The sequence below is a fragment of the Vicugna pacos genome, chromosome 7, assembly GCF_048564905.1.
Source record: "Vicugna pacos chromosome 7, VicPac4, whole genome shotgun sequence".
Lineage (NCBI taxonomy): Eukaryota > Metazoa > Chordata > Mammalia > Artiodactyla > Camelidae > Vicugna > Vicugna pacos.
In genome coordinates this window covers 18,526,294-18,546,889 of record NC_132993.1, presented here as the reverse complement: position 1 = coordinate 18,546,889, position 20,596 = coordinate 18,526,294, and the positions used below count along the sequence as shown (strand labels likewise).

Here is a 20,596-nt window from a genome sequence, read left to right as displayed (position 1 = left end):
CTTCAATGCCTGAGAAAAGTCACGCTCTTCCTGTGCTTTGAGCATCCCTGGGCACTGCTCCCTACTCTCCAACCATCCACTTCTCCATTCTTTCGCTCCTCTATGTTTTCCAGTTCGTGTTAAAGGACCCCAAAGGCTCTGTTCTGGTCATTGTCCCCTCTCATCTCAGTGTAACATCTGGCAATTTTGTCTTCGTTTGTTTCCTACTGAAGCCCTCTTACTCCTGGACTCCAACGTCTCTGTCCTATTTGATTCTTCTGCTGCCCCCGCTGAGTGTCCCTCTCCTGTCTCTGCAGAGATGTCTTCCTTCTTCCATGCGTGGCCGAATCATTTCTTCTTTCCTTCCTCTCTCTTTCCTTCACTCTCATCTCTGTTATGAAGGCGATTCTCAAATCCATAACTAGACCTGACCCTCTTGCTGAGCTTCAGACGTTATTTCCAACCCTCTGCTAGACAATTCCGTGTTCTTTAATACTATCCCCTCCCTTAACCTTTAGAATTTCTCAAAATAGTTCCATCATTCTCCCCGTCACCCGTGTCTTTTCCAGACATCTTCCTCATCCCCAAGACTCGTCAGTTCCTCCCCACATATCCTGCCATAACCATCCTTTTATTTTAATTCATACAGCTGCCATTCCCCAACGTTTCTGGACCAGCACCTGAAAGACGTCAGTAAACTTCTAAGTGATTCTCCTTTAAGTCTCTGTCTTTCCCTCTAATCTACATGACATTACTTACCTTCATGATGTTCTCGCCAAATACAGCTTTTTCGTAACATTCTCCTCAACAGCAGGGTTTGGTTTTTTTAGCTTTTATAAGCTGTTATGAAGCAGACAAAATTCTGCAGATCAATATCTGTCCTTTTTACTGGTTTCAACTACCAAAAGTAATACTAGAATATACTTATCTTGAAAACTGTTTCTGAAAGAAAACAACTTTTTAACCTGACATCCAAGTCAATCTCAAATGGTCTCCAAATTACCTTTTCTAATTTATCTGCTGTCTTCTTCTGGTTTCATTTTAGAGGCATTCATTCTAGTGTAGTGGCTTAGTCAAAGGATTCTGGCTTCATTCTACCCAGTTTGTATCCCAGATCCTCCAAATATCTATTATGTCACTTCGGAGAAGTTTTTAAAAACCCTTCCAAGCTTTAATTTGCACATCTGTTATTTAAAATGGTAGTTATGCACCTATATTATAAATTGTTCTGTGGATCAGTTAGTTGATGTAAAATGTTCAGTGATTGCCTGACATGTAGTGGTGCCAAATAAATGTTCACTCTTGTTGTTGTTATTTCCCCAAATATGACCCCTTAGCGTAAGACAAACTGATCTAACCACTACCTCTTGAATAATGCCTTGTGCATTCCTTCCTCTTTGGCTTTGTTGAGGATTCTTGGTCCTTCTGAAATCTCGTCTATTTTTAAAAGTTCAACATTCTACTCCTTCTGTGAAGCCTGATTCTCGCTCCAGTGAAACTATTCTGTACCGTTCTATCACAGTGGGTACATGTCATTACCCTTTTGTCAAAGCCCAAAGAACTGTACTACTCAGAGTGAACCCAGATGTAAACTATTGACTTTAGTTAATAATAATGTATCAATGTCAGCTCATTATTTGCAATTGATGCACCACACAAATGTAAGATGCTAATAATAAGGTGGGCAAGAGGGGGTATGGAAACTCAATTACTTTCCACTCTTCCTGTAATCCTAAAAATGATCTAAAAATAATGTTTAATACTTTAGAATGGCCATCATTAAAAAGTCCACAAACAGTTAAGTGCTGGAGAGGGTGTGGAGAAAAGGAAACCCTCCTGCACTGCTGGTGGGAATGCAGTTTGGTGCAGCCACTATGAAAAACAGTATGGAGATTCCTCAAAAAACTAAAAATAGACTTAACTTATGATTTAGCAATCCCACTCCTGGGCATATATCCGGAGGGAACTCTAATTTGAAAAGATAACATGCACTGTAATGTTCATAGCAGCACTACTTACAATAGCCAAGATACGAAGCAACCTAAATGTCCATCGACAGATGACTGGATTAAGAAGCTGTGGTATATTTATACAATGGAATACTACTCAGCAATAAAAAATAATGAAATAATGCCATTTGCAGCAACCTGAAAGTTGTCATTCTAGGTGAAGTAAGCCAGAAAGAGAAAGAAAAATACCATATGATATCACTCATATGTAGAATCTAAAAAAAGAAAGAAAGAAAGAAAAAAGGGGACGCTAATAAACTCATGTACAAAACAGACTCACAGACATAAATTTGGAAGTTTGAGATTTGCAGATATTAACCACTGTAGATAAAAATAGATAAAAAACAAATTTCTTCTGTATAGCACAGGGATCTATATCTAGTATCTTGTAATAATCTTTAATGAAAAAGAATATGAAAACAAATACATGTATACATATGCATGACTGGGACATTATGCTGCATACCAGAAATTGACACATTGTAACTGACTATACTTCAATTTAAAAAAAAAAAAAGAGTAAAACAAGTCTGACTTGCTTACATGTGTGTGAGCTTCCTCAAGGTGCGTTTCTTTAAATTCAGCCTAGAGTTCAGTTTAAAGAGACAAAGGAGACCCTTCATCTTGTTGTGAATTCTTCTATCTTATTTTAATATTCTAAAGTCAAGAGACAATGTAGCTGAAGGGAAATGAGCATGAGATCAGTAAGGTCTGGGTTTGCATCCCAGCTCCTCTTCCTACCCAATTATGTCACCTCAGACAAATTATTTAACTTCTTTGAGCCTCCATATCCTCCTCTATAAAGTGGGGATAATAATATTTATCTGTGAGTCTGCTGTGAGGATTACAGTGAGAGCTGTACTAAACCAGCAGCTGCCATCTCATTATTACATGGGGGTGAAAACTTTGTTTCTTTATTGCCAAGTGAAATGACAGAGAGACATGTTCTCAATGAGGTTTTATAAAGACAAACAAAAGGTGATTGCTTTTTTGACCAAAAAAGTGTGATCAGCATTGGAGAGATTAGATTATTTAGTGATAAGGATAGACACAAAGACCTTTTCAACCTCAGATACATTATTATCCAGAACATGAAGGAAGGTCTACAAATATTAGCCAAATATGATCTCTGATCTGCTGTAGCATGATTGCGTTAGTTAGTAATTAGCATTTAAGGCCACAAAGATCTTCACCTTGCAGATATAACACCTGGAGCACATGACCTCTGAGGTCACCGTGGTGGAAGATCAGGCCTGGAAGCAGCTTACATCCCCTCTGCTCACATCCCATTGGCCAGAGCTCCTTCACGTGGCCTCAGCCTAATAGCAAGGGAGCCTGGAAGACAGGGCCTTCCTGGTGTTTACAAAGAGGAAATGGCAGTGAATGCAGGGCAAAATCTCTGCAGAACCATCTTCACCGAAGTTTGTGGATTCAGGACTAACTTTTTCAGTGCCATCCAATGCTGGGCTGGTGAAAATGAAACTAAGTGCTTTTGTTTGAAAATCAAATATTGATTATTTCAAATGGTGGTTGAGTTGGAAGCCTAAGGAGAGAGGGAGGGAGCTCTCAGTAATGGAAAGAGAAGACCAGCTCCTCCTGCAATAAATTATTGGAAGTTAGCGCTTCAACATTTTAATGATGATAAAGAAAATCATCTTGGTCACCCCAGCCAATCCCCATAGAAAATGTTGTCTCAAACTATGGACAGAAATATCAACAAAGACCCAATCCAAAAATGGGTAGAAGACCTAAACAAGCAGTTCTCCAAGGAGGAAATACAAATGATCAACAGGCACATGAAAAAATGCTCAATATCACTAATTATCAGAGAAATGCAAATCAAAACTATGAGGAAGTATCACCTCACACCATTCAGAATGGCCATCATTCAAAAGTCCACAAATGACAAATGCTGGAGAGGCTGTGGAGAAAAGGGAACCCTCCTACACTGCTGGTGGGAATGCAGTTTGGTGCAGCCACTGTGGAAAACAGTATAGAGATTCCTCTAAAGACTAGGAATAGATTTACTGTATGACCCAGGAATCCCGCTCCTGGGCATATATCCAGAAGGAACGCTACTTCAGAATGACACCTGCACCCCAATGTTCATAGCAGCACTATTTACAATAGCCAAGGCATGGAAACAGCCTAAATGTCCAACAACAGATGACTGGATAAAGAAGATGTGGTATATTTATACAATGGAATACTACTCAGCCATAAAACCCGACAACATAATGCCATTTGCAGCAACATGGATGTTCCTGGAGAATGTCATTCTAAGTGAAGTAAGCCAGAAAGAGAAAGGAAAATACCATATGAGTTCGCTCATATGTGGAATCTGAAAAAAAAAAAAGCATAAATACAAAACAGAAACAGACTCATAGACATAGAATACAAACTTGTGGTTGCCAAGGGGGCAGGGGGTGGGAAGGGACAGACTGGGATTTCAAAATGTAGAATAGATAAACAAGATTATACTGTATAGCACAGGGAAATACATACAAGATCTTACGGTAGCTCACAGGGAAAAAAATGTGACAATGAATATATATATATGTTCACGTATAACTGAAAAATTGTGCTCTACACTGGAATTTGGCACAACATTGTAAAATGACTATAACTCAATAAAAAATGTTAAAAAAAATATCAACAATGGAATACATCTCCATCTGCAAGTAAAAAGCAGAGAATGGTGTAAGTTTGTCGAAGACCAAGGCCTTGGATGTCACTTCGCAGTGTGGAACCAGAGAGTAACTTCTCTCATTTACAAGCCTGTGCAGCACATTATACGTCACTTTGTTCCCGGGGAGAATTTCATTAAAACAACAGGATTGACAGATGACCAGATCAGTTATCGTTTCCAGCCCACATGGCCCAAAGTGAATACATAAATCAGCAAGAGCATCTTGAGGAAACAAGTGGGCTGGAATCCTTTGGTTTATTATCATTTCAATTACTCATAGTATTTGTTTAATTTAGCAAAGGGGGCCTAATTTAATTTGTAATATTTATGATAATACTGTTTGGGTGCTAGATAACAATCTTGTAGCTCATTAGGTAATTTCCATAACAAATATCCATCATCAAACATGCTTAATTGCAGCCCAGCTCCTGGAGGACAGAGGTGACCGGAGTGATCCTCATTGTCCCCCACCTTCTGCTCACATGCAGAGTCCAGGCACAAGGCTGCAGGCACCAGGCAGCCCCAGTGCAGTACTTACCTCTTGCCTTGGGTACCATTTCTTCATTGCCTTCTCCTCTTACTGATGGTCGAAAAGCAGAACCTTAGCTCCCCCGCTTACAAGCTGTGTCCAGAGGGTAATGGGAGATCCTTATGAACCTCTGAGCATGGTGTCCAGCTTGCTGTAAATTCTCTGTAAATGTTACGATTTGCTCCCTCTTCCCTCTCTCATTCTGTCTTAGGTTGGTAAGGGGGCTCTCGAGAGCAATGCCAAGGCTTCCAGTGGCCATTAAAGGAAGAAGAAAGGAAATGAAGCATCTTTCATGAGCCAAGGCTCGTCTGCACATCTGTTTCAGTATTTCCCTTTATCCTTACCAGGAACCTGAGAGAGGACGCATTATCTTCCTTTTAAAGATGAAGATAATGAGGCTTAAGAGTCTGGGGTCCTTGCCCAAGGTCACAGCAGCTGGTAGGGAGTAGAGCTGGGATTAGAACCCATGTCCGCAATTTCAAGTCCGGTGCTCTTTCTACTACATTTTACTGCATCCTCTTGAGAGCAGGAGGGGAAATGGATGGAAGGGTGAAAAGGCAGCCGCTGCACCCACTCCCGTGGACCCTGAGATCACAGAGGGGAGAGGCGTGCTGATAACCAGCCTGCTGGACCCCGCTCATCTCTTTCATGCTTCACGGGCCCCTTGGGGGCCTCTGCCCCCCCGGCTCCGCTGCCTTGCCTGGAGAGCTCAGGGGAGATGCGCAGCTGGTCGCGCCCGCTGGGCCTAAGGCGGGGCTTGTCTCACCTGCCGTGAGGGGCTGCAGCCGTGCTGCCCGGGGTGGAGGTCAGGAGCTGCACCTGGAGGAAGGCATTGCCGAGGACCCCTCCTCCCAGCTGCGTGCTCCCCGCCTGGCCCCTGTGGGCTGGGTCCTGGGGAAGAATGTGGGGCTCTGTCTCAGGGTGGGACAGAAGGAGGGACTGCAGGGCCCTGACGGTGAGGGCTCCAGCACAAGGATTCCTTCGTGCTCCCCACTTCTCCCCCCAAGTCCTGGGCATGGTGTTTGCAGCTTCGGCTTTTCTGAAGGACCTCGCTTCAGCCTGTCCTTCCTCCTTGCTTAGTCTGCCCCTGTGCCCCGTATGTTTTCATCTCTGTTCCCTCCCCGCTTGCGTGGAAGAGGGGAGAGTGTGGCAGCGAGTTGAAGGCATCCAGGAGGCGGCACTTGGGAGGAGAGAAGGATCTGGGCCTTTCCAGCCCTCTTTGTTTTCTTCTGAAGTCTGGCTCGGACTCTGTTGTTTACCCAAGTTCTGTGGGGTTGTTATAGGGCCGCTTAACTTTAACCCAGCCAAACCTCCACGGACTCCATCCATCAGCCCTGTCACCTTAAGAGTGCCGTCACGTGGGTGTCTTATCCCAGGGACCTCACCTTACCCAGCAGGATGGAGTGGGGAGGAGCTGCTGATGTAGCAGGAGACCAGGGCTCTAGCATTATTCACCCAACATCTCTTTCCCTTTTCCCGCCAACAGTGCCTTCCTCTGAAGGGGCAGAGGTTGACGAGATGATTCCTGAGGTTCCTCCATCCTCAGTATGTCTGGAATTTTGAACTTCCTCAAGATCCACATCATAGCCCTTGCATTTATTTGACGTAAACCTCACAACTCTTATTTTGGGAATTCAACTGACTGCACTTCTGAACTACACATGGGCAAATAGGTGTGAGTTCCCACCAGCACTTTACACTGTATTTCCTTTGAATGGACATGGTTCCTCGATTGAGGCCCTCTTCTCACTGTTGATTCAACCTTTCGATCTGTTCCTCTGTCCTTGGAGCCTGGCAAAGGGCTATCTCTCCGCCTCCAGGCACTGTTGCCACTGTTGATGTATCCAAGTCACAGCAAAGCCAGCTGCTGTTTACCAGCTAATCCAGCCCAGCTTGACTCCGTATATGTCAAGCACCTGCACATGGAATCCTCTGGGTTGGGCCTTGGAGTTACCAGAGAGTGCGTGGTCCCGCCTCGAGGAGCTGACAGTCTGGTGGGGACTGGATAGTGGCAGTGGCGGTGTGTGGCATTGAGGCAAATGCAGTTAACTTTACTTGTAGGGAGTCAGGACTCTCTTCCCCACCATTCTCAGGAGTCACACCCCCACTGGCTATGCTGAATCTGGAGGCAGATGGATTTTCTTGGGACGCAGGAGATGCGCAGATATGATGACTAAGACCCTCTGCCCAGAGGGAAACGCTTATTCACTCTCCTAGGGTTGAGATGAGACATGACTCATCTGCCTTTTCCACTTGTCACATTGAGGGAGGCTCTGCCACAGTACTGTATTGGGGCAAAACCGTGCACTGTGACATATCTGTGTGCTGTGGGGGAAGCGGGACCAAGTGCGGTGTCCAGAGGCCAGTCCCAGTCCGGCCTTGTATTAGCTGACTCGCAGCCTTCGTCAAGTCCTAACCCCTCTGGCTTGGGGTCCTTGTCTTTATGGGGAGTGGTTGGAAGAGGTCCCCCCAGTCTGCTGCTGTGGTTCCCCACACTGCACAGCCAGGACCTCCCATCTTCACAGGCAGTGGGAAAGCCCTTAGCGACCTCCTAGGAAATCCTTCACCTGGGGCTTCTCCTGGTCCCAGGGCAGCTTCCTTCCCTCCTCCCAGTGCACATGTGCACTCACTTGCCTCCCCCTAAACCACATCCCAGGAGCCACTGTGCACTGTGGGAATTGAAACCCATTTTCATATTAAGTAAAGCATCTGCCACCAAATCCCATCCAGCTTTTAAAATCCAATTGGCGTGATTTGGGGGACGTTCTTTTTAGGACTAGCTCTGTCCTCATTTGCTTCATCAGGACCACTGCGAGTGGACTTGCACGGGCACCAAGATCCCAGTGTAGAGCCCTGGCAGGACGCTTTAAGAGCACCCGCCATAGACAGAGGACGTTGACAAGGATGTGGTCGCACACTGAGAAATTGCACTTAAGTTCTTTTGTAGCTTTTTATGGGGCAGTTGTCTTGTTGTGAACTGTCTCAGGTAGTGAAGCATGACTGGGGATAATGGTACCTGGAAGATAGTAGAAACTATGTGTGTATACGTGTGTGTGTATGTATAAGTATGCACGTGTGTGCATGTGTGTGTGTGGTTAGAAGGGAGCTGGTTGGTTAGGGGTTCAAGTGCCCAGAAGAAGGGATCAATGTCCAGGCTTCTAGAAACGCCCAAGAGAACCCCTCAGCCTCCCAGCATCCCTGCTCTGGAGCTGGCCCCTCAGCCCCCCCACATGGGGGCTCCTTGTTTTCCTCCCTGGAGACTCTGCCCTCCTGTGAGTGGCTCTCTGAAGATGCAGCCTCCCTGGAGACTTAATTGGCAATGCTTCACTGAGCACAGAAACCTGGGAAATGACAGTTCTTGCTCTTTAAATTGTCAAGGAAGGCAAGGTGCTTTGAACTGCAGCTGCTGGGAGGGCAGGGGGACCCCGCTCAGAGTCACCTCTGCCACCATGAATCTTCAAGGAGCATGAAATAGTGACAGAGAGACAAACAGTTAGATGGGGCAGAGTGACCAACATGAGCTCAACAGGCCATGTGATAGTCAGGCCATGAGGGTCCCGGGAAGGTAAGCTTGTCCACGTCGTCTGGGGCCAGCACTCGCTGAGCTGACGCAGCTGAACTTCTGTGGGTACCGGAGGAGCAGATCACATGACTCTGCCCCTTTGAGGCATGTGGCCGTGCCACCTGGAGATCCCAGCACTGATGTCTCTAGGCTCTTGCTGGGATGGGACACCACCTGGGTAGCTGGACAGCTGGCCTGGGGCTGGGACAGCAGAAAGTCAGGAGGTGCCCCACATGAAAATAAAACCCTGCCTATAGGCACAAGTCTGGGGACTTCTCCAGCTTGTCCCTGGGCTTGGTGAAGAGGTGGCCCAGGAGGAAGGAGAGTTCTAGACAAGCCTGAGGAAGGGAAAGAGTGTGATCGGGGCAGATAGAACCAGTAGAGAGGCAGCAGGAGACTGGGACTCGGGTGAAGAAAGGCGGATGGGTGGGGTAAGGTGGGTCAATTATCAAGAAAGTTTTCCCTGGAGGGTTCTGTATTTTGAAATATGCCATGGAATGCTGGGACCAGTTCTTGGCTTTGGCATTTGTTGTTGGAACTTGGAGCAGTCCCTTAATCCCCAACTCAGATGCCCTGTTTGAAAAACTTTTGATTCATCCAGTTTGTTTCTTAGCTTGACACTTGGTAGTAAGTTCCTTGAGGATGGTAGCCATGTGTGTTTTATTATATGTCCAGAGCACAGGAAGCAGAGCAATCTCATTCTGCCCTCCCTTTCCTTTGCCTTACTTTAAAAATACTGAGGTTCCTCCTCTTTCCTGTTCTTGGGTCAAGGGGAAAGAAGGGAATGAAGTGGGTGAGGAAGTAGAAAGGGGGTAGGTAAACTGCTGTCCACGTGTTAGATCATGAGCAACAGTGACAAAGTCCTTTCAGGGCTGGGGTACCAGGTCACTGCATATGTGTTGAATGAAGCTTCTAAGGAGAACCATGGCTCAAAACTGGGATTTTTTGTGTGTATGTATCTTTTATTGAAGTATAGTCAGTTTACAATGTCATGTCAATTTCTGGTGTACAGCATAACGCTTCAGTCATACATGAACATACATATATTTATTTTCATATTCTTTTTCACCATAAGTTACTATAAGATACTGAGTATAGTTCCTTGTGCTATACAGTATAAGCTTGCTGTTTATCTATTTTTTATATATTAGTTTCTGCAAATTTCAAACTCCCAGTTTATCCCTTTCCACTTCCTTCCCCCACTAGAAGTTTGGTTTCTATGTCTGTGAGTCTGTTTCTGTTTTGTAAATAAGTTCATTTGTCTTATTTTTTTTTTAGATTCCACATATAAATGATATCATATGGTATTTCTCTTTCTGGCTTATTTCACTTAGAATGATAATCTCCATATCCATCCACGTTGCTGCAAATGGCATTATTTTATTACTTTTTATGGTTGAGTAGTATTCCATTGTACAAATATACCACGACTTCTTTATCCAGTCATTTGTCGATAGACATTTATTTAGGTTGCTTCCATGTCTTGACTGTTTGTATCAAAATTGGGATTTACAGTCAGGAAGACATAGAAAAAAATATCTTTCTTACTTTCCCGTCGACCCTTTCCTCTGGGTAAAGTTGCTGGAACATCCGCAGCTGCCACCTGCTGTGGATTTGTTTCACTTGCTTGCTGGGTACGCCTGGCTCCAAGTCTCCCCACACCATCCTAAAAAGCTGGGGATTTCACAGTCTTGTTCATGCTTCTAGGACACACGGTCCTTAAGCTTTAATGCATACCAATCCATGACACTCCTCAGTTCATCCTTGATAATCAATTGGTCTCTAATTACCTCCATTAGCATTCTTATTAGGTCCAAACCAGAAACTCTGAACCCATGGACTCTTGCTTTTAGCCGTCTCTGCACCTGCAGCCTATTTGAGGCAGGATGTGGGTCTTAATATTTACGAACATTACACAATTTCCAATTAACCGTGTGAGAGAGAGGAGATCCTTCCTCTTCCTCCTCCTCCTCCTCTGTTGACCATCTGGATTAACATTTCCTCTTCTCTAAGTGAGCTCTGCAGAACTCTGCTGTGAATATCCAGTCTCACCCACCATTGAGATACATGCAGAGGAGGTTCAAAGGAATTCTCACTTTGCAGCCTCATTTTACATCATCAACATCATCACCACCATCAGTGTCATCATCATCCTGTGTCCCGTCTGTGCCACTCCGCCTCAGCACCGGACACACAACAGCACAGTGCTGGCACTCAAAGCAGGAGTGACTGATGGAAAACCTCCATGTGCCTGGAAGTCACGTGACTGAGGCTGATGTTCTCTGCATCAGAGGCAGAGCATCCTGCCCTGACATGCCTGTGAGGGCTTGACACCACCGTCTGGATGCCTCTTCCCCTCTCTCTAAGGCTGTCATCGAGGCTAGCTGATTAGTTCCTTCCGCTCAGTTGCATCTGACGCTCTCTCGCTGCAGAAATGTTTCAGAGGACAGATTGCGCTGATGAGCACATTTCAGAATTTGGTCTGTTTACTTCCCTCCGCTTCCTATTTTATGCTGGTGGGTGGTCATACACCACAGGCAATGCAGACAGCTCTTCCCTTTGGCTGCTCCCTCCCATAGAGAGCACAAGGAAAACGAGATACAAATTCACAAATTCTGCAGAGCCCTCGCAGCTTAGCTCTGATTCCAGGACCAAGAAGCCAAGATAGGATGCTTGCAATCCCCATGTCAAAGAGATGAAGCAAATCAGACCCAGGCTGGGCTTATTAGGGGCCAAGTGGATTGTACCACCCCCTGAGTCCCGACCTCAGGCACCACAGCAGCCAGAACAGTCCCTCGAAGCTCCAGAAGATCCAGATGCTAAACATGCCTCATGAAATGTTTCCCACAGATTCGTGCAGACTTCCAGGAATCCATGAGGCTCATTCAACCTAAAGAGATCTTGTGTTTTCAGAGGCCTCTCCTGTTCGGAACAGTTCCATTAAACCACTTCGTTCTACATGCAGTGACCATCCAGCTTGAGGACTGGTCACCCACAGAACCCTGATCTTTATAAGGAATGTTCGAGCAAATCCCTTTTCTAGATCCACGTAAGGAAAATTACCCAAGTATTCCCTACACTGAAGGGAGCTAGAAGTTAGTTCGTTTCGCAATTAAAATAGCAGGGAGTATATTGTATGTTTTCATTTATATGAAGCTCTGGAACAGACTAAGCTAATCTGTGGTGGGAAAAAACATCCGGACGGTTGTCGCCCTGAGGGGCGGAAGTGAAATTGATGAAGAAGGAGCATTAGAGAATATGCTGGGTGAAGGCAAAGTTCTGTACCTTGGTATGGATTTGGGTTACAACAGGTGTACGCATTTGTCAAAACTTAGAAAATGTACACTTAAGATTTGTGCATTTCCTTGTAGGTAAATTTTACCTCAAAATAAAAAATCTGTAACAAAACTTGAAATCTAGTTAATGACATCCATACTGAAGTATTTAGGGAAAGTTGTGTTGAAGTCTGAGATTTACTCTGAAATGCATCAAAAATAAGATAAATTAGAGAAGTTATTCTATGGTTGCCTGTGCAAAATAAGATTTACGTTATCAGGCCTTGTGTTTTAGTCTTGAATCCACTTCAAGTTAATTTTCATGGGCGGTGTAAGGTAGAAGCCCAGTTGTACTTTTCTGTGTATGGTTATCAAGCTTTTCCGTCACCATTTGTGGAAGAGACTTTCCTTTCCCCTTGAGTCATCCTTCATTCTTTAATGCACTGTTGGTGGGAATGTAAATTGTTTAAGCCACTGTGGAAAACAGTATGGCGTTCCTCAAAAAGTTAAAAATAGAACTACCATATGATCCAGCAATTCCACTTCTGTGTATATACCCCCAAAGAAATGAAAACAGGATATCGAATAGATGTCTGCACTCCCATGTTCGATGCAGCATTACTTACAATATCCAAGATGTGGAAACAGTCAAAGTGTCTGTCAACAGATGAATGGATACAGTGTGTCTGTATATACATACACATACATACAGTGGAGTATTATTCAGCTCTGAGAAAGAAGGAAATATTGCCATTCGCAACAACATGGAAAACCTTGAAGGCAAAACACAAAGTGAGAGAAGTCAGGCAGAGAAAGACAGATGCTGTATGCTCTCACTTACGTGTGGAATCTAAAGCAACTGAATTCATATAAACATTGAGTAGAATGGCGGTTACCAGGGGCTGAGGGATGGGGGAGTTGGGGAGATGTTGTTTAAGGGTACAGACTTGCAACTAGTAGATAAATAAGCTCTGGAGAGCTAGCGCACAGCATGGCGATTATAGGCAACGATACTGTGCTATAAACTTCAAAGTTGCTCAGAGACTGGATCTTAGATATTCCCGCCGCCAAAAAGAAATGATCGTTAACATGACGTGAGGTAGGTTTTAGGTAATGCTATGGTGGCAATCGTATTGCAATATATAAAATTCTAAATCAATACACTTTACGCTTGAAACTTACACAATGTTACATATCAATTACATTCCAATAAAAAAGAATAAAGATAAGTAGTAAAATTTTAAAAAAAAGATGGATTTATGGATGAATAGAGGGAAGAATAGATGGGCAGAAACATGATAATACAAGTCTGGTAAAATGTTAATGGAAGATTTAGTTAATTGGGTATATATATATATGTATATATTCACTGTAAAATTCTGTCATCTTTCCATTATGTGTGACTTCTTTCATAAATAAATGTTGGGACGAAATAGGATAGGCAGCTTCAGGTAAGAGAGAAATCAGTTTCTAATGGTTTTTCATTTTTGTATGTCATGGCTGAAACTTAAAAAATTCGTAATTATCTCAGCTTTGCTGGATTCCAAAGGATTGGATGCCACAGTTTTATTTTAAAGCATCCAGTACCAACAATAGACTGAAGACAGAACGTATCGTCATCTCATTAAGGGATAAATGCATCTGTCACCAAAATAAATCCTAAGACCCCATGTGGCTCATTCGGTACAACCTCAAAGTCAGAGGGATCAGGGAGATGACTGTTGAAGCCAGCGTTGTGATTTGCAGGAGAACAGAGGGTTTGGAACAGGATGTTCCAGGTGGTGTTATGTGAGATCGCCGAATCAAGATACTTAAAAAAAAGAAAGAAAGAAAGAAAGAAAGAAAGAAAGAAAGAAAAATCCATTATGACACTGAGAAATTCATCTTTATCCCAACCTCAGTAAATTGACTTTCCTAAGAAACTGGAATCTTTTTTGAGAAGTGAAAAGGTGTCAATTCAGGTGCCTGATCAGTTCAGATTCATTCTAGGCAGCTAGTCTGCCCCTTGGGTTAATAGCTGACCTACCCGCCTCCCCTTTTCAGGGTGACTCTGGTGGGTGAACAGACAGGAAAAAGTTGTGCTCTTTCTTCAGGTCTAGGATAGTTTGTTATTTGATATGCAGCTGAATGCACCTTAGGTTCAAAATTCGTCTTGATAAATAACCTGAATAAATTTGTGGACCCTCGTAGCGCAGTCTTTGTACAGAACTGCATTTAAAGAAGTACAGGTAGACATCAGCCAAACGGCAACTGGAAAGGGATTCCAGACTTCACTTAATTCCCTCAAAGAACATTAAGGAGAATACAATCCCAAACCCACTGCAGCCCTCGAGAGCTCTGCCCCCTCCGTCCCATTCTCCCCGATCCCCTGCCTCTCCAGAACCTACATGTCAGTCTCCCAAGCTCTCTCTCAAGCCAGACTCCTTTGGACTTCTCTCACTCTCTCTGGCTTTCTCCCGCTCTTCTAGTTGTTTATTGTGTATATGGTTTTAGTCTTCAGGGCTAGGCCCTCCTGCTTTCTCCCTGCATCTAGCCTCTTTGATTCTAACCACCCACTCTCCTGATGACGTCAGAAAGACCTGAGAATCTTCTGGGAATTTCTCCTTCAGAGTGTCCATGTGTTCAGTGGGAGGTCGGAGGTGGGCAGTAAACAGGGAATTCTGAATGATTGGAAGTTTGACGGATGAAAGAGACGGTAAACTGATACATTAATAAGTTTTATTCCTGTTATTTGTACACATTGCCTTTCAATAATTTGCACACGGTAAACACTCAGTGACTGTCTTTCTCCCAGCGTCTTTCTTTGCTTCCGCTTGTTTTGCGGTGGCACTCTCTCCTCCGGTGCAGTAACTGGAGCCAATTTCTAGAGCGCTTTTTGTTCCGTGGCTTCCCTGAGACCCTACCACCCATCATGACTCCTGAAGCCAGACCAGAATGACCACAAGCCGTCAGGGTCCTCTCCTCCTTTTCCTAAGTGACCCCCATCAAGAGCATGGAAGTCGCTTTAGGAGAAAAGCATCTCTGTCCACCAGCTGTGAGCCGATCAGTGTAAGAGTAAAAGTTATTGCAAAAGAGGAAGCATTGATTTGGCTGTCAAATAGTGAGCGAGATAAAAAGCTGCTGATTTGAGAGCCCGCCATTCTTTTGATCAGGGCTGAAATTTCCTCCATGGACCTTGCCTCCTAGACTCAACATTCAGCATCTTCTAGCTGATGAAATAGGAAAGAGGTAGGTGGTAGGTGATGGGCAAAGCCTCTCCTTGTTGGCTCTATGAGTCCAACTGTGGGCCTTAGTCTGAGTGACAGTTTTCAATGCCTGGGGGAGAAAATGAAAGCCCCTGGTAGCCTAGAAAAGACAAAGCATTGAATGGGAATCATCAGAGCCCTGTGTTCATTATATCGTATTTCTTGCTCATTTGCCTCTGGGTGCCAGCTTCCAATCATCCATTTGCAACTCGGAGCCATCTTCCTTTCCTTGCAGCAGGACAGCTTGTGGCTAGTTGCTGCGGTGAGATAGCTCAGTCCTGGAGGGGCTAAGGTGGTAGGGGTGGCAAAAATCCTTCTGCCCACTGGCCATCCCTAAGTCTAGGCAACCGGAGTCTTTATGGGAAAAAGCGCCCAAACTGCTATGGTTAGCATCAAGACCATCCACACTGAGACGATGGATATTGCTAGGTTGGCAGTGAACGGTGAAACAGACTGCAAGGGCACTTTACAAAACACAGAGGCTTCGAGAAAGACAGATCAGGCTAATTCACATCAAGGCTGTAGGCATGGGCATCACGTTTTGGATTGGACTGGTGAGAAAAGCAAAACTGTAGCTGGGTGGGGCAGGCTTGGAGTTCAGACAGAAAGGATTTCTTTTCCTCTGAAAAGAAAGAATTTTGAGAGAGAGGTTCACTGGGGCAGAGGGAAGTAGAAAAGGGTAAATTAGGAAAGGGAGACTGTAAATGGCAGTCAAATCCAATTTATATGGTAATCTACGCCAAGCTAATGTGAGCACAAGCTTGGGCTGGGACCACTGATTTATCGGTGTACAGTGCGTGTCCTGACAGCTCCACACCTGCCCTCAAAGGATGTGCTACTGTCCAGACGGTCACAGCTGGGCTCGAGAACACCTCAGCAGAGGGCCTGGGGAGGGCATTGAGTTTTTTGAACAGAAAAATTTGACTGCATGAGTGGAAGAACTAGAAAGTTAGTTGAGCTGGGGAGAGACGTGTGGGGGCTGCTGGGGTCTAGTTGCCATAAGTCTACGCATTTGCATCTCATCACTAATGGGCCTGGTCCTACTCTGGCCTCAGTGTTTGAGTCTGTGAGTCAAGGAGGCCTGGGTGTCAAGCAGTTCCACACCCGTTCCCCAGGTATTGGGGTGTCCTCTCCTAAGTCTTTGGAATGGCAGGGTTCAGAAGCACCTCCTGAGCCCTGTCGCTCCAGATCTCACTTGTGAGTCAGTGGGAAGGGTGGATGTGAGCAAGTTTTGTTTTTTTTCTTTATTTCAGAGCCCTTTTATTTTTAGTAGCTTGTTTCCCCAAATGTCCTCCAGAGAACCCCAGTTCCCTTTCAAGGTCCCTGACTCTGCCCTCTACCTCTGCTCCCATGTGCTTCTCTGGGGGGTGGGGGGAGGGCTGCAGCTTTTTTGGCCACTCCCGCTCTGGGCTCCCAGCTACCCCAATAGGAAGGGGCTCCCGACCCCTGTTCATGACCCAGCCCGCTCAGACAGCCCCAGCCTGCCTCCCTGGCTTTCCCGAAGCGAGATCCTTCCTTCTCCCTCCAGGGAGGGGTTGCCGTGGGAGATGAAGGAGGGGAGTGAACAGCCAGCAGACAGTGGTGCTCACCAAGTTTGGTGGAGCTTGGCTCTTCAATATTTATAAGCATCAGCTCTAATGGAGGGAGAGGAGGAAACATTAGCAGCAATTTTCTTCTGTGTCTTTGATTTTTTTTTTTCTTGAAAGCGAGGGGGAACAAGAAGAAAGAGAAAAGCAGTAACAGTTCACACCACTTAGCTGTGGGTAAGTGAGAAGAAGGGGCGGGCTGAGGTGCCGTCAGATGGCAAGGAGGAACTTAGAGGAAGGACCTCAGGTGCGAACACTAGAGCTTTGCCGATCCCCCTCCTGCCACCAGCTCCAGGACGGCTGCCTGCCTGCCACTGCCTCTCAGGCCGTCGCAGGGGGTAGGTGCTATGGGGGCATCACTGGGGCCAGCACAGGGAACCGGAAGTTCTACGACCTGGCCTGCTCCAACTGTTGACCTGGGGCAAGGTCTCAACTGCTCCCAGATGTCAGGGCCGGAGTGTATTTGGGTGGGGGGGACGGGTTCTCTGAGCTCTTGGGGGCTGCTGATCTTCTCTGACTGGCTCGGTCACCTGCCTCTCCTCAGTTCTCGACCTCTCCACCCGTCAAGGTGCAGCTCGCCCCTCAGTCGTCTGCAGCGCCTTGCGATCGCTCCATCCGTGGGGCTCCTGTGCGATTACACTTCTCCTGCTCGTTTACCGATTAATCATGATCTGTCTTGTAGCATTTCTTCCTGCCATCATAAAAGTGTGGTGAAGTCATCTGTTTAACTCCCTTTTATGGTCTATTTAGTTATACTGTAAGCTCTGAAGGGCGAAGACCAGGCCTTCTATGGTCTAGAATCCCGCTCTATGCCCAGAACAGTGAAGACTGTGTATTTCGTGCGAAGGCCCAGTAAATGCTGACTCTGCCTGGGGTGTGGCCTCCTCCACTCTTGCTCCAGGTGGGAGGGGAGAGGGGACTCACTTTCAGGGCTGAGTTGACCACCGGAAGTAGAGTTGGGAGCCAGATAGCCTTCCATGGCTGTCTCTAAGGTCACGGCCTTTGTTAGGAGAGTGTCCAGGGCTGGCAGCATGTGTGGGACTGGCTTGAGCGAGCCCATCCAGCTCTGCCTCTTGCATCTGGCCCTGCTTTCCCAGCTTCCCAGTGGCAAAACCTGGGAGGGCTGCCTCTCCCCAGATGTTCCCTCGCTCTCACATACCCATGATTAGAAAGTGGGCTTTGTTTTTCTCTCCCTTCCATCCCCACCCTGCCCCGTGCAGACTGTTATCTTGGCCCCAGAAGGCAGGGCTAGCTTCTCAATGAAATTGCATGGAGAGAGATTCCAGCCTATACCATAATTATATTTTAAAAACAAAGAAGAAGAAACCTGTCAGACAAAGCCAAGGTTTCCAGGAGCACAGTGTAAACTAGTAAGTTCCTCCTCAGCACAGAGGTAGGAACAGCCATTGACGTGGCAGAGGAGGGCTGGGCCTGGGTCATGGGCAATGGCTTCCACGCATCACCAGCCAAGTCCGGGTTGATCCCTGGGAACCAGCCGAGCGCTCACACTCTGGAACCCTGCCTTGGGAACCAGCCAGGGGATGGGTGGTTTTATTACTGAGCAGGCTCTCTCGTCCTTTCATGCCCACTCGCTTGTCTTAGTTACCTCTTTTTCCCGTGGTCCTGTCATTCTTTCCTTTGAGAAAATACTCACCCTTCCCCTACTATCTCAAAAAAAAAAAAAAAAACCCACAAAAACCCCAGCTTTGCATGTAGCTAGACAGGCTTTAACTACTCATGCTGTTGTTTGCTGAGTTCAAGCCTGTGTTCCCTGCAAATATCAGACTGAATAACTGCATCACAAAGGACATGTGGGCTCCCTTAGGAAAAGAAAGAGATGGACAGTGACGGCGGTGCCCCCAGGGAAGGGCATTGGTGGCTGAGGAACATGGGAAGGATGGAGGCCCTTTGGTGTCTCTTGAATTGGGTGTCATGTCCATATCTTGCCTGTTAACAACAATCATCGATAACCAGTTACATCACCCCCAAAGTGTGTCACAGATCAGGACCAAGATGGAGGCATAGTTGCATCTCAGCAGGAAGGCTGGGCATAGGGTCTCCTGTTGAGTCATCCCTGGCTCCATCGCGGACCTGAGTCAGCTCACTCCAGTGGGCCCACTAGATGTATGTGAGGCAGAGTCATTTCCACCTTAGTTGTATATTGAGGTTCTGTTTTCCCTTTGCTGAGAGAGCCTCAGAGTGCACGCAAGCAACATTCCATTTGTGAAAATGTGAAAACCTCTGCAGCTTCTTCCCTCACACACATTTGCTCAAGTTAAGTGCAGACATTTCTGTGGGTTGTCAGTGTGCCCAGTGAAGCCCCAACTTCCACCCCGAGGAATCCTTGGGTACAGGCCCCAAGCTGGACAGGGTCTGCAGGCTTGGCCAACGATGCATCAGGACTGGGGTGAGACCCTGGGTGGCATTCTGGGCTGTCTTCCTGGGTTCCAGGCCACAGCTATTCAAAGTATAGTCAAGACTAGAGCCACAAACTGATACCCACAATGATCTAGTATGGAAATTAAGAGGAAGCACTGAGAAACTTTTATAGCTACTAGAAAGGGTACCCTTATGTCTACTGAATTTATCATTATAAAATTGGGGCTTATATGTTGTACATCTTTTTTTTTCATTTTTCTAATTTGTTTTCATTGTGTTTTACAAAAACATGGGATGGTGATGATTTGGAAATTTTTACAAAGAGAAACTGGCCTTTCATCTCAGGTAGCTGGAGGAGCATTTTCTTAAATGCTCAGAGGGCGTGTCCTAAAAGAACATAGGGAAGAGCCCAGGCAGGGTCTCAGATAAGTCAGGGGCTGTTGCTGCCTGCGCGTGGCAATTTTTAGAGACACTGAGCAAAACAGCCTAATTGTAGTTTCCATAGTTACCAGTCACCACCGAAGAGAACATGAGCAGATTTTTAAAGGGAAAAGCCAGGCACAGGCAGAAGTCAGAAAGGTGGGGAGGATGCTGGGCCTGGAAGGAATCTGGGCCAGAGAGGGTGATCACTAGGCTACCTGGCTGGGGCCATTAGTTGTTATCTTGATCCCAGAGGCAGATGCCCTGGGGACCCAGTGATGACACTCACCATTGTAGCTGCCCATGAAAGACATAAGGCAGGCCAACAAGAGGCCCTCATGACAGCTGCAGGATGGATTACCCTTCAGGGGTCCCACTCTATGTCCTTGTCCCCACGGCAGCTCCAGGAACGTCCCCCTCTTACCCCACCATGCAACCCACTGTCTATGGACCTCCACCCAAAGCAAACTTAGCAATAGGGGAGAGGTGGCAGGAAGATTCCTGTTCCAGCCCACCAGCCTTCACACTCAAGCTTGGGGCTAGGACTTGAGGCCAGCCTCTCTCGTCCGTTGTCATCGATTGGAGTCAGTGCTGCAGGCCATCTAGCCACCTCACGTGTTCAGTTGTTTGCTCGTTCCTTCATTCATGCTTCACTCAGCAAACATTTCAAGAGCATTTGCTTGGGGCCAAGCACTGTTCCAGATGCTGGAGATACAGCAGAACCCAACCAGAGAAGGTCCCTGCCTTCACGGGGCTCATATTCTAATGGGAGAGACAGACAGTGCAAGCGTCAACTACACAGGGAGGTGATGGACCTCCCATTGGCCTCAGGGTGTTGCCTCGGGCCAGGAGGGGCTGGGGCCCTGGCAGAAACACATGAAGTATTTAGTATTTGAAGGGATGTGAAGAGCCAAAACACAGCC

At 46.1% G+C, this 20,596-nt stretch overlaps 1 long non-coding RNA gene across 1 annotated transcript in view; it reads left to right on the top strand.

Moving 5' to 3' along the window:
• LOC140697538 (uncharacterized) overlaps positions 1-20,596 on the top strand; it is a 45,919-nt gene that overhangs the window by 15,844 nt on the left and 9,479 nt on the right. The gene's annotated exons all lie outside the window — the stretch shown is intronic.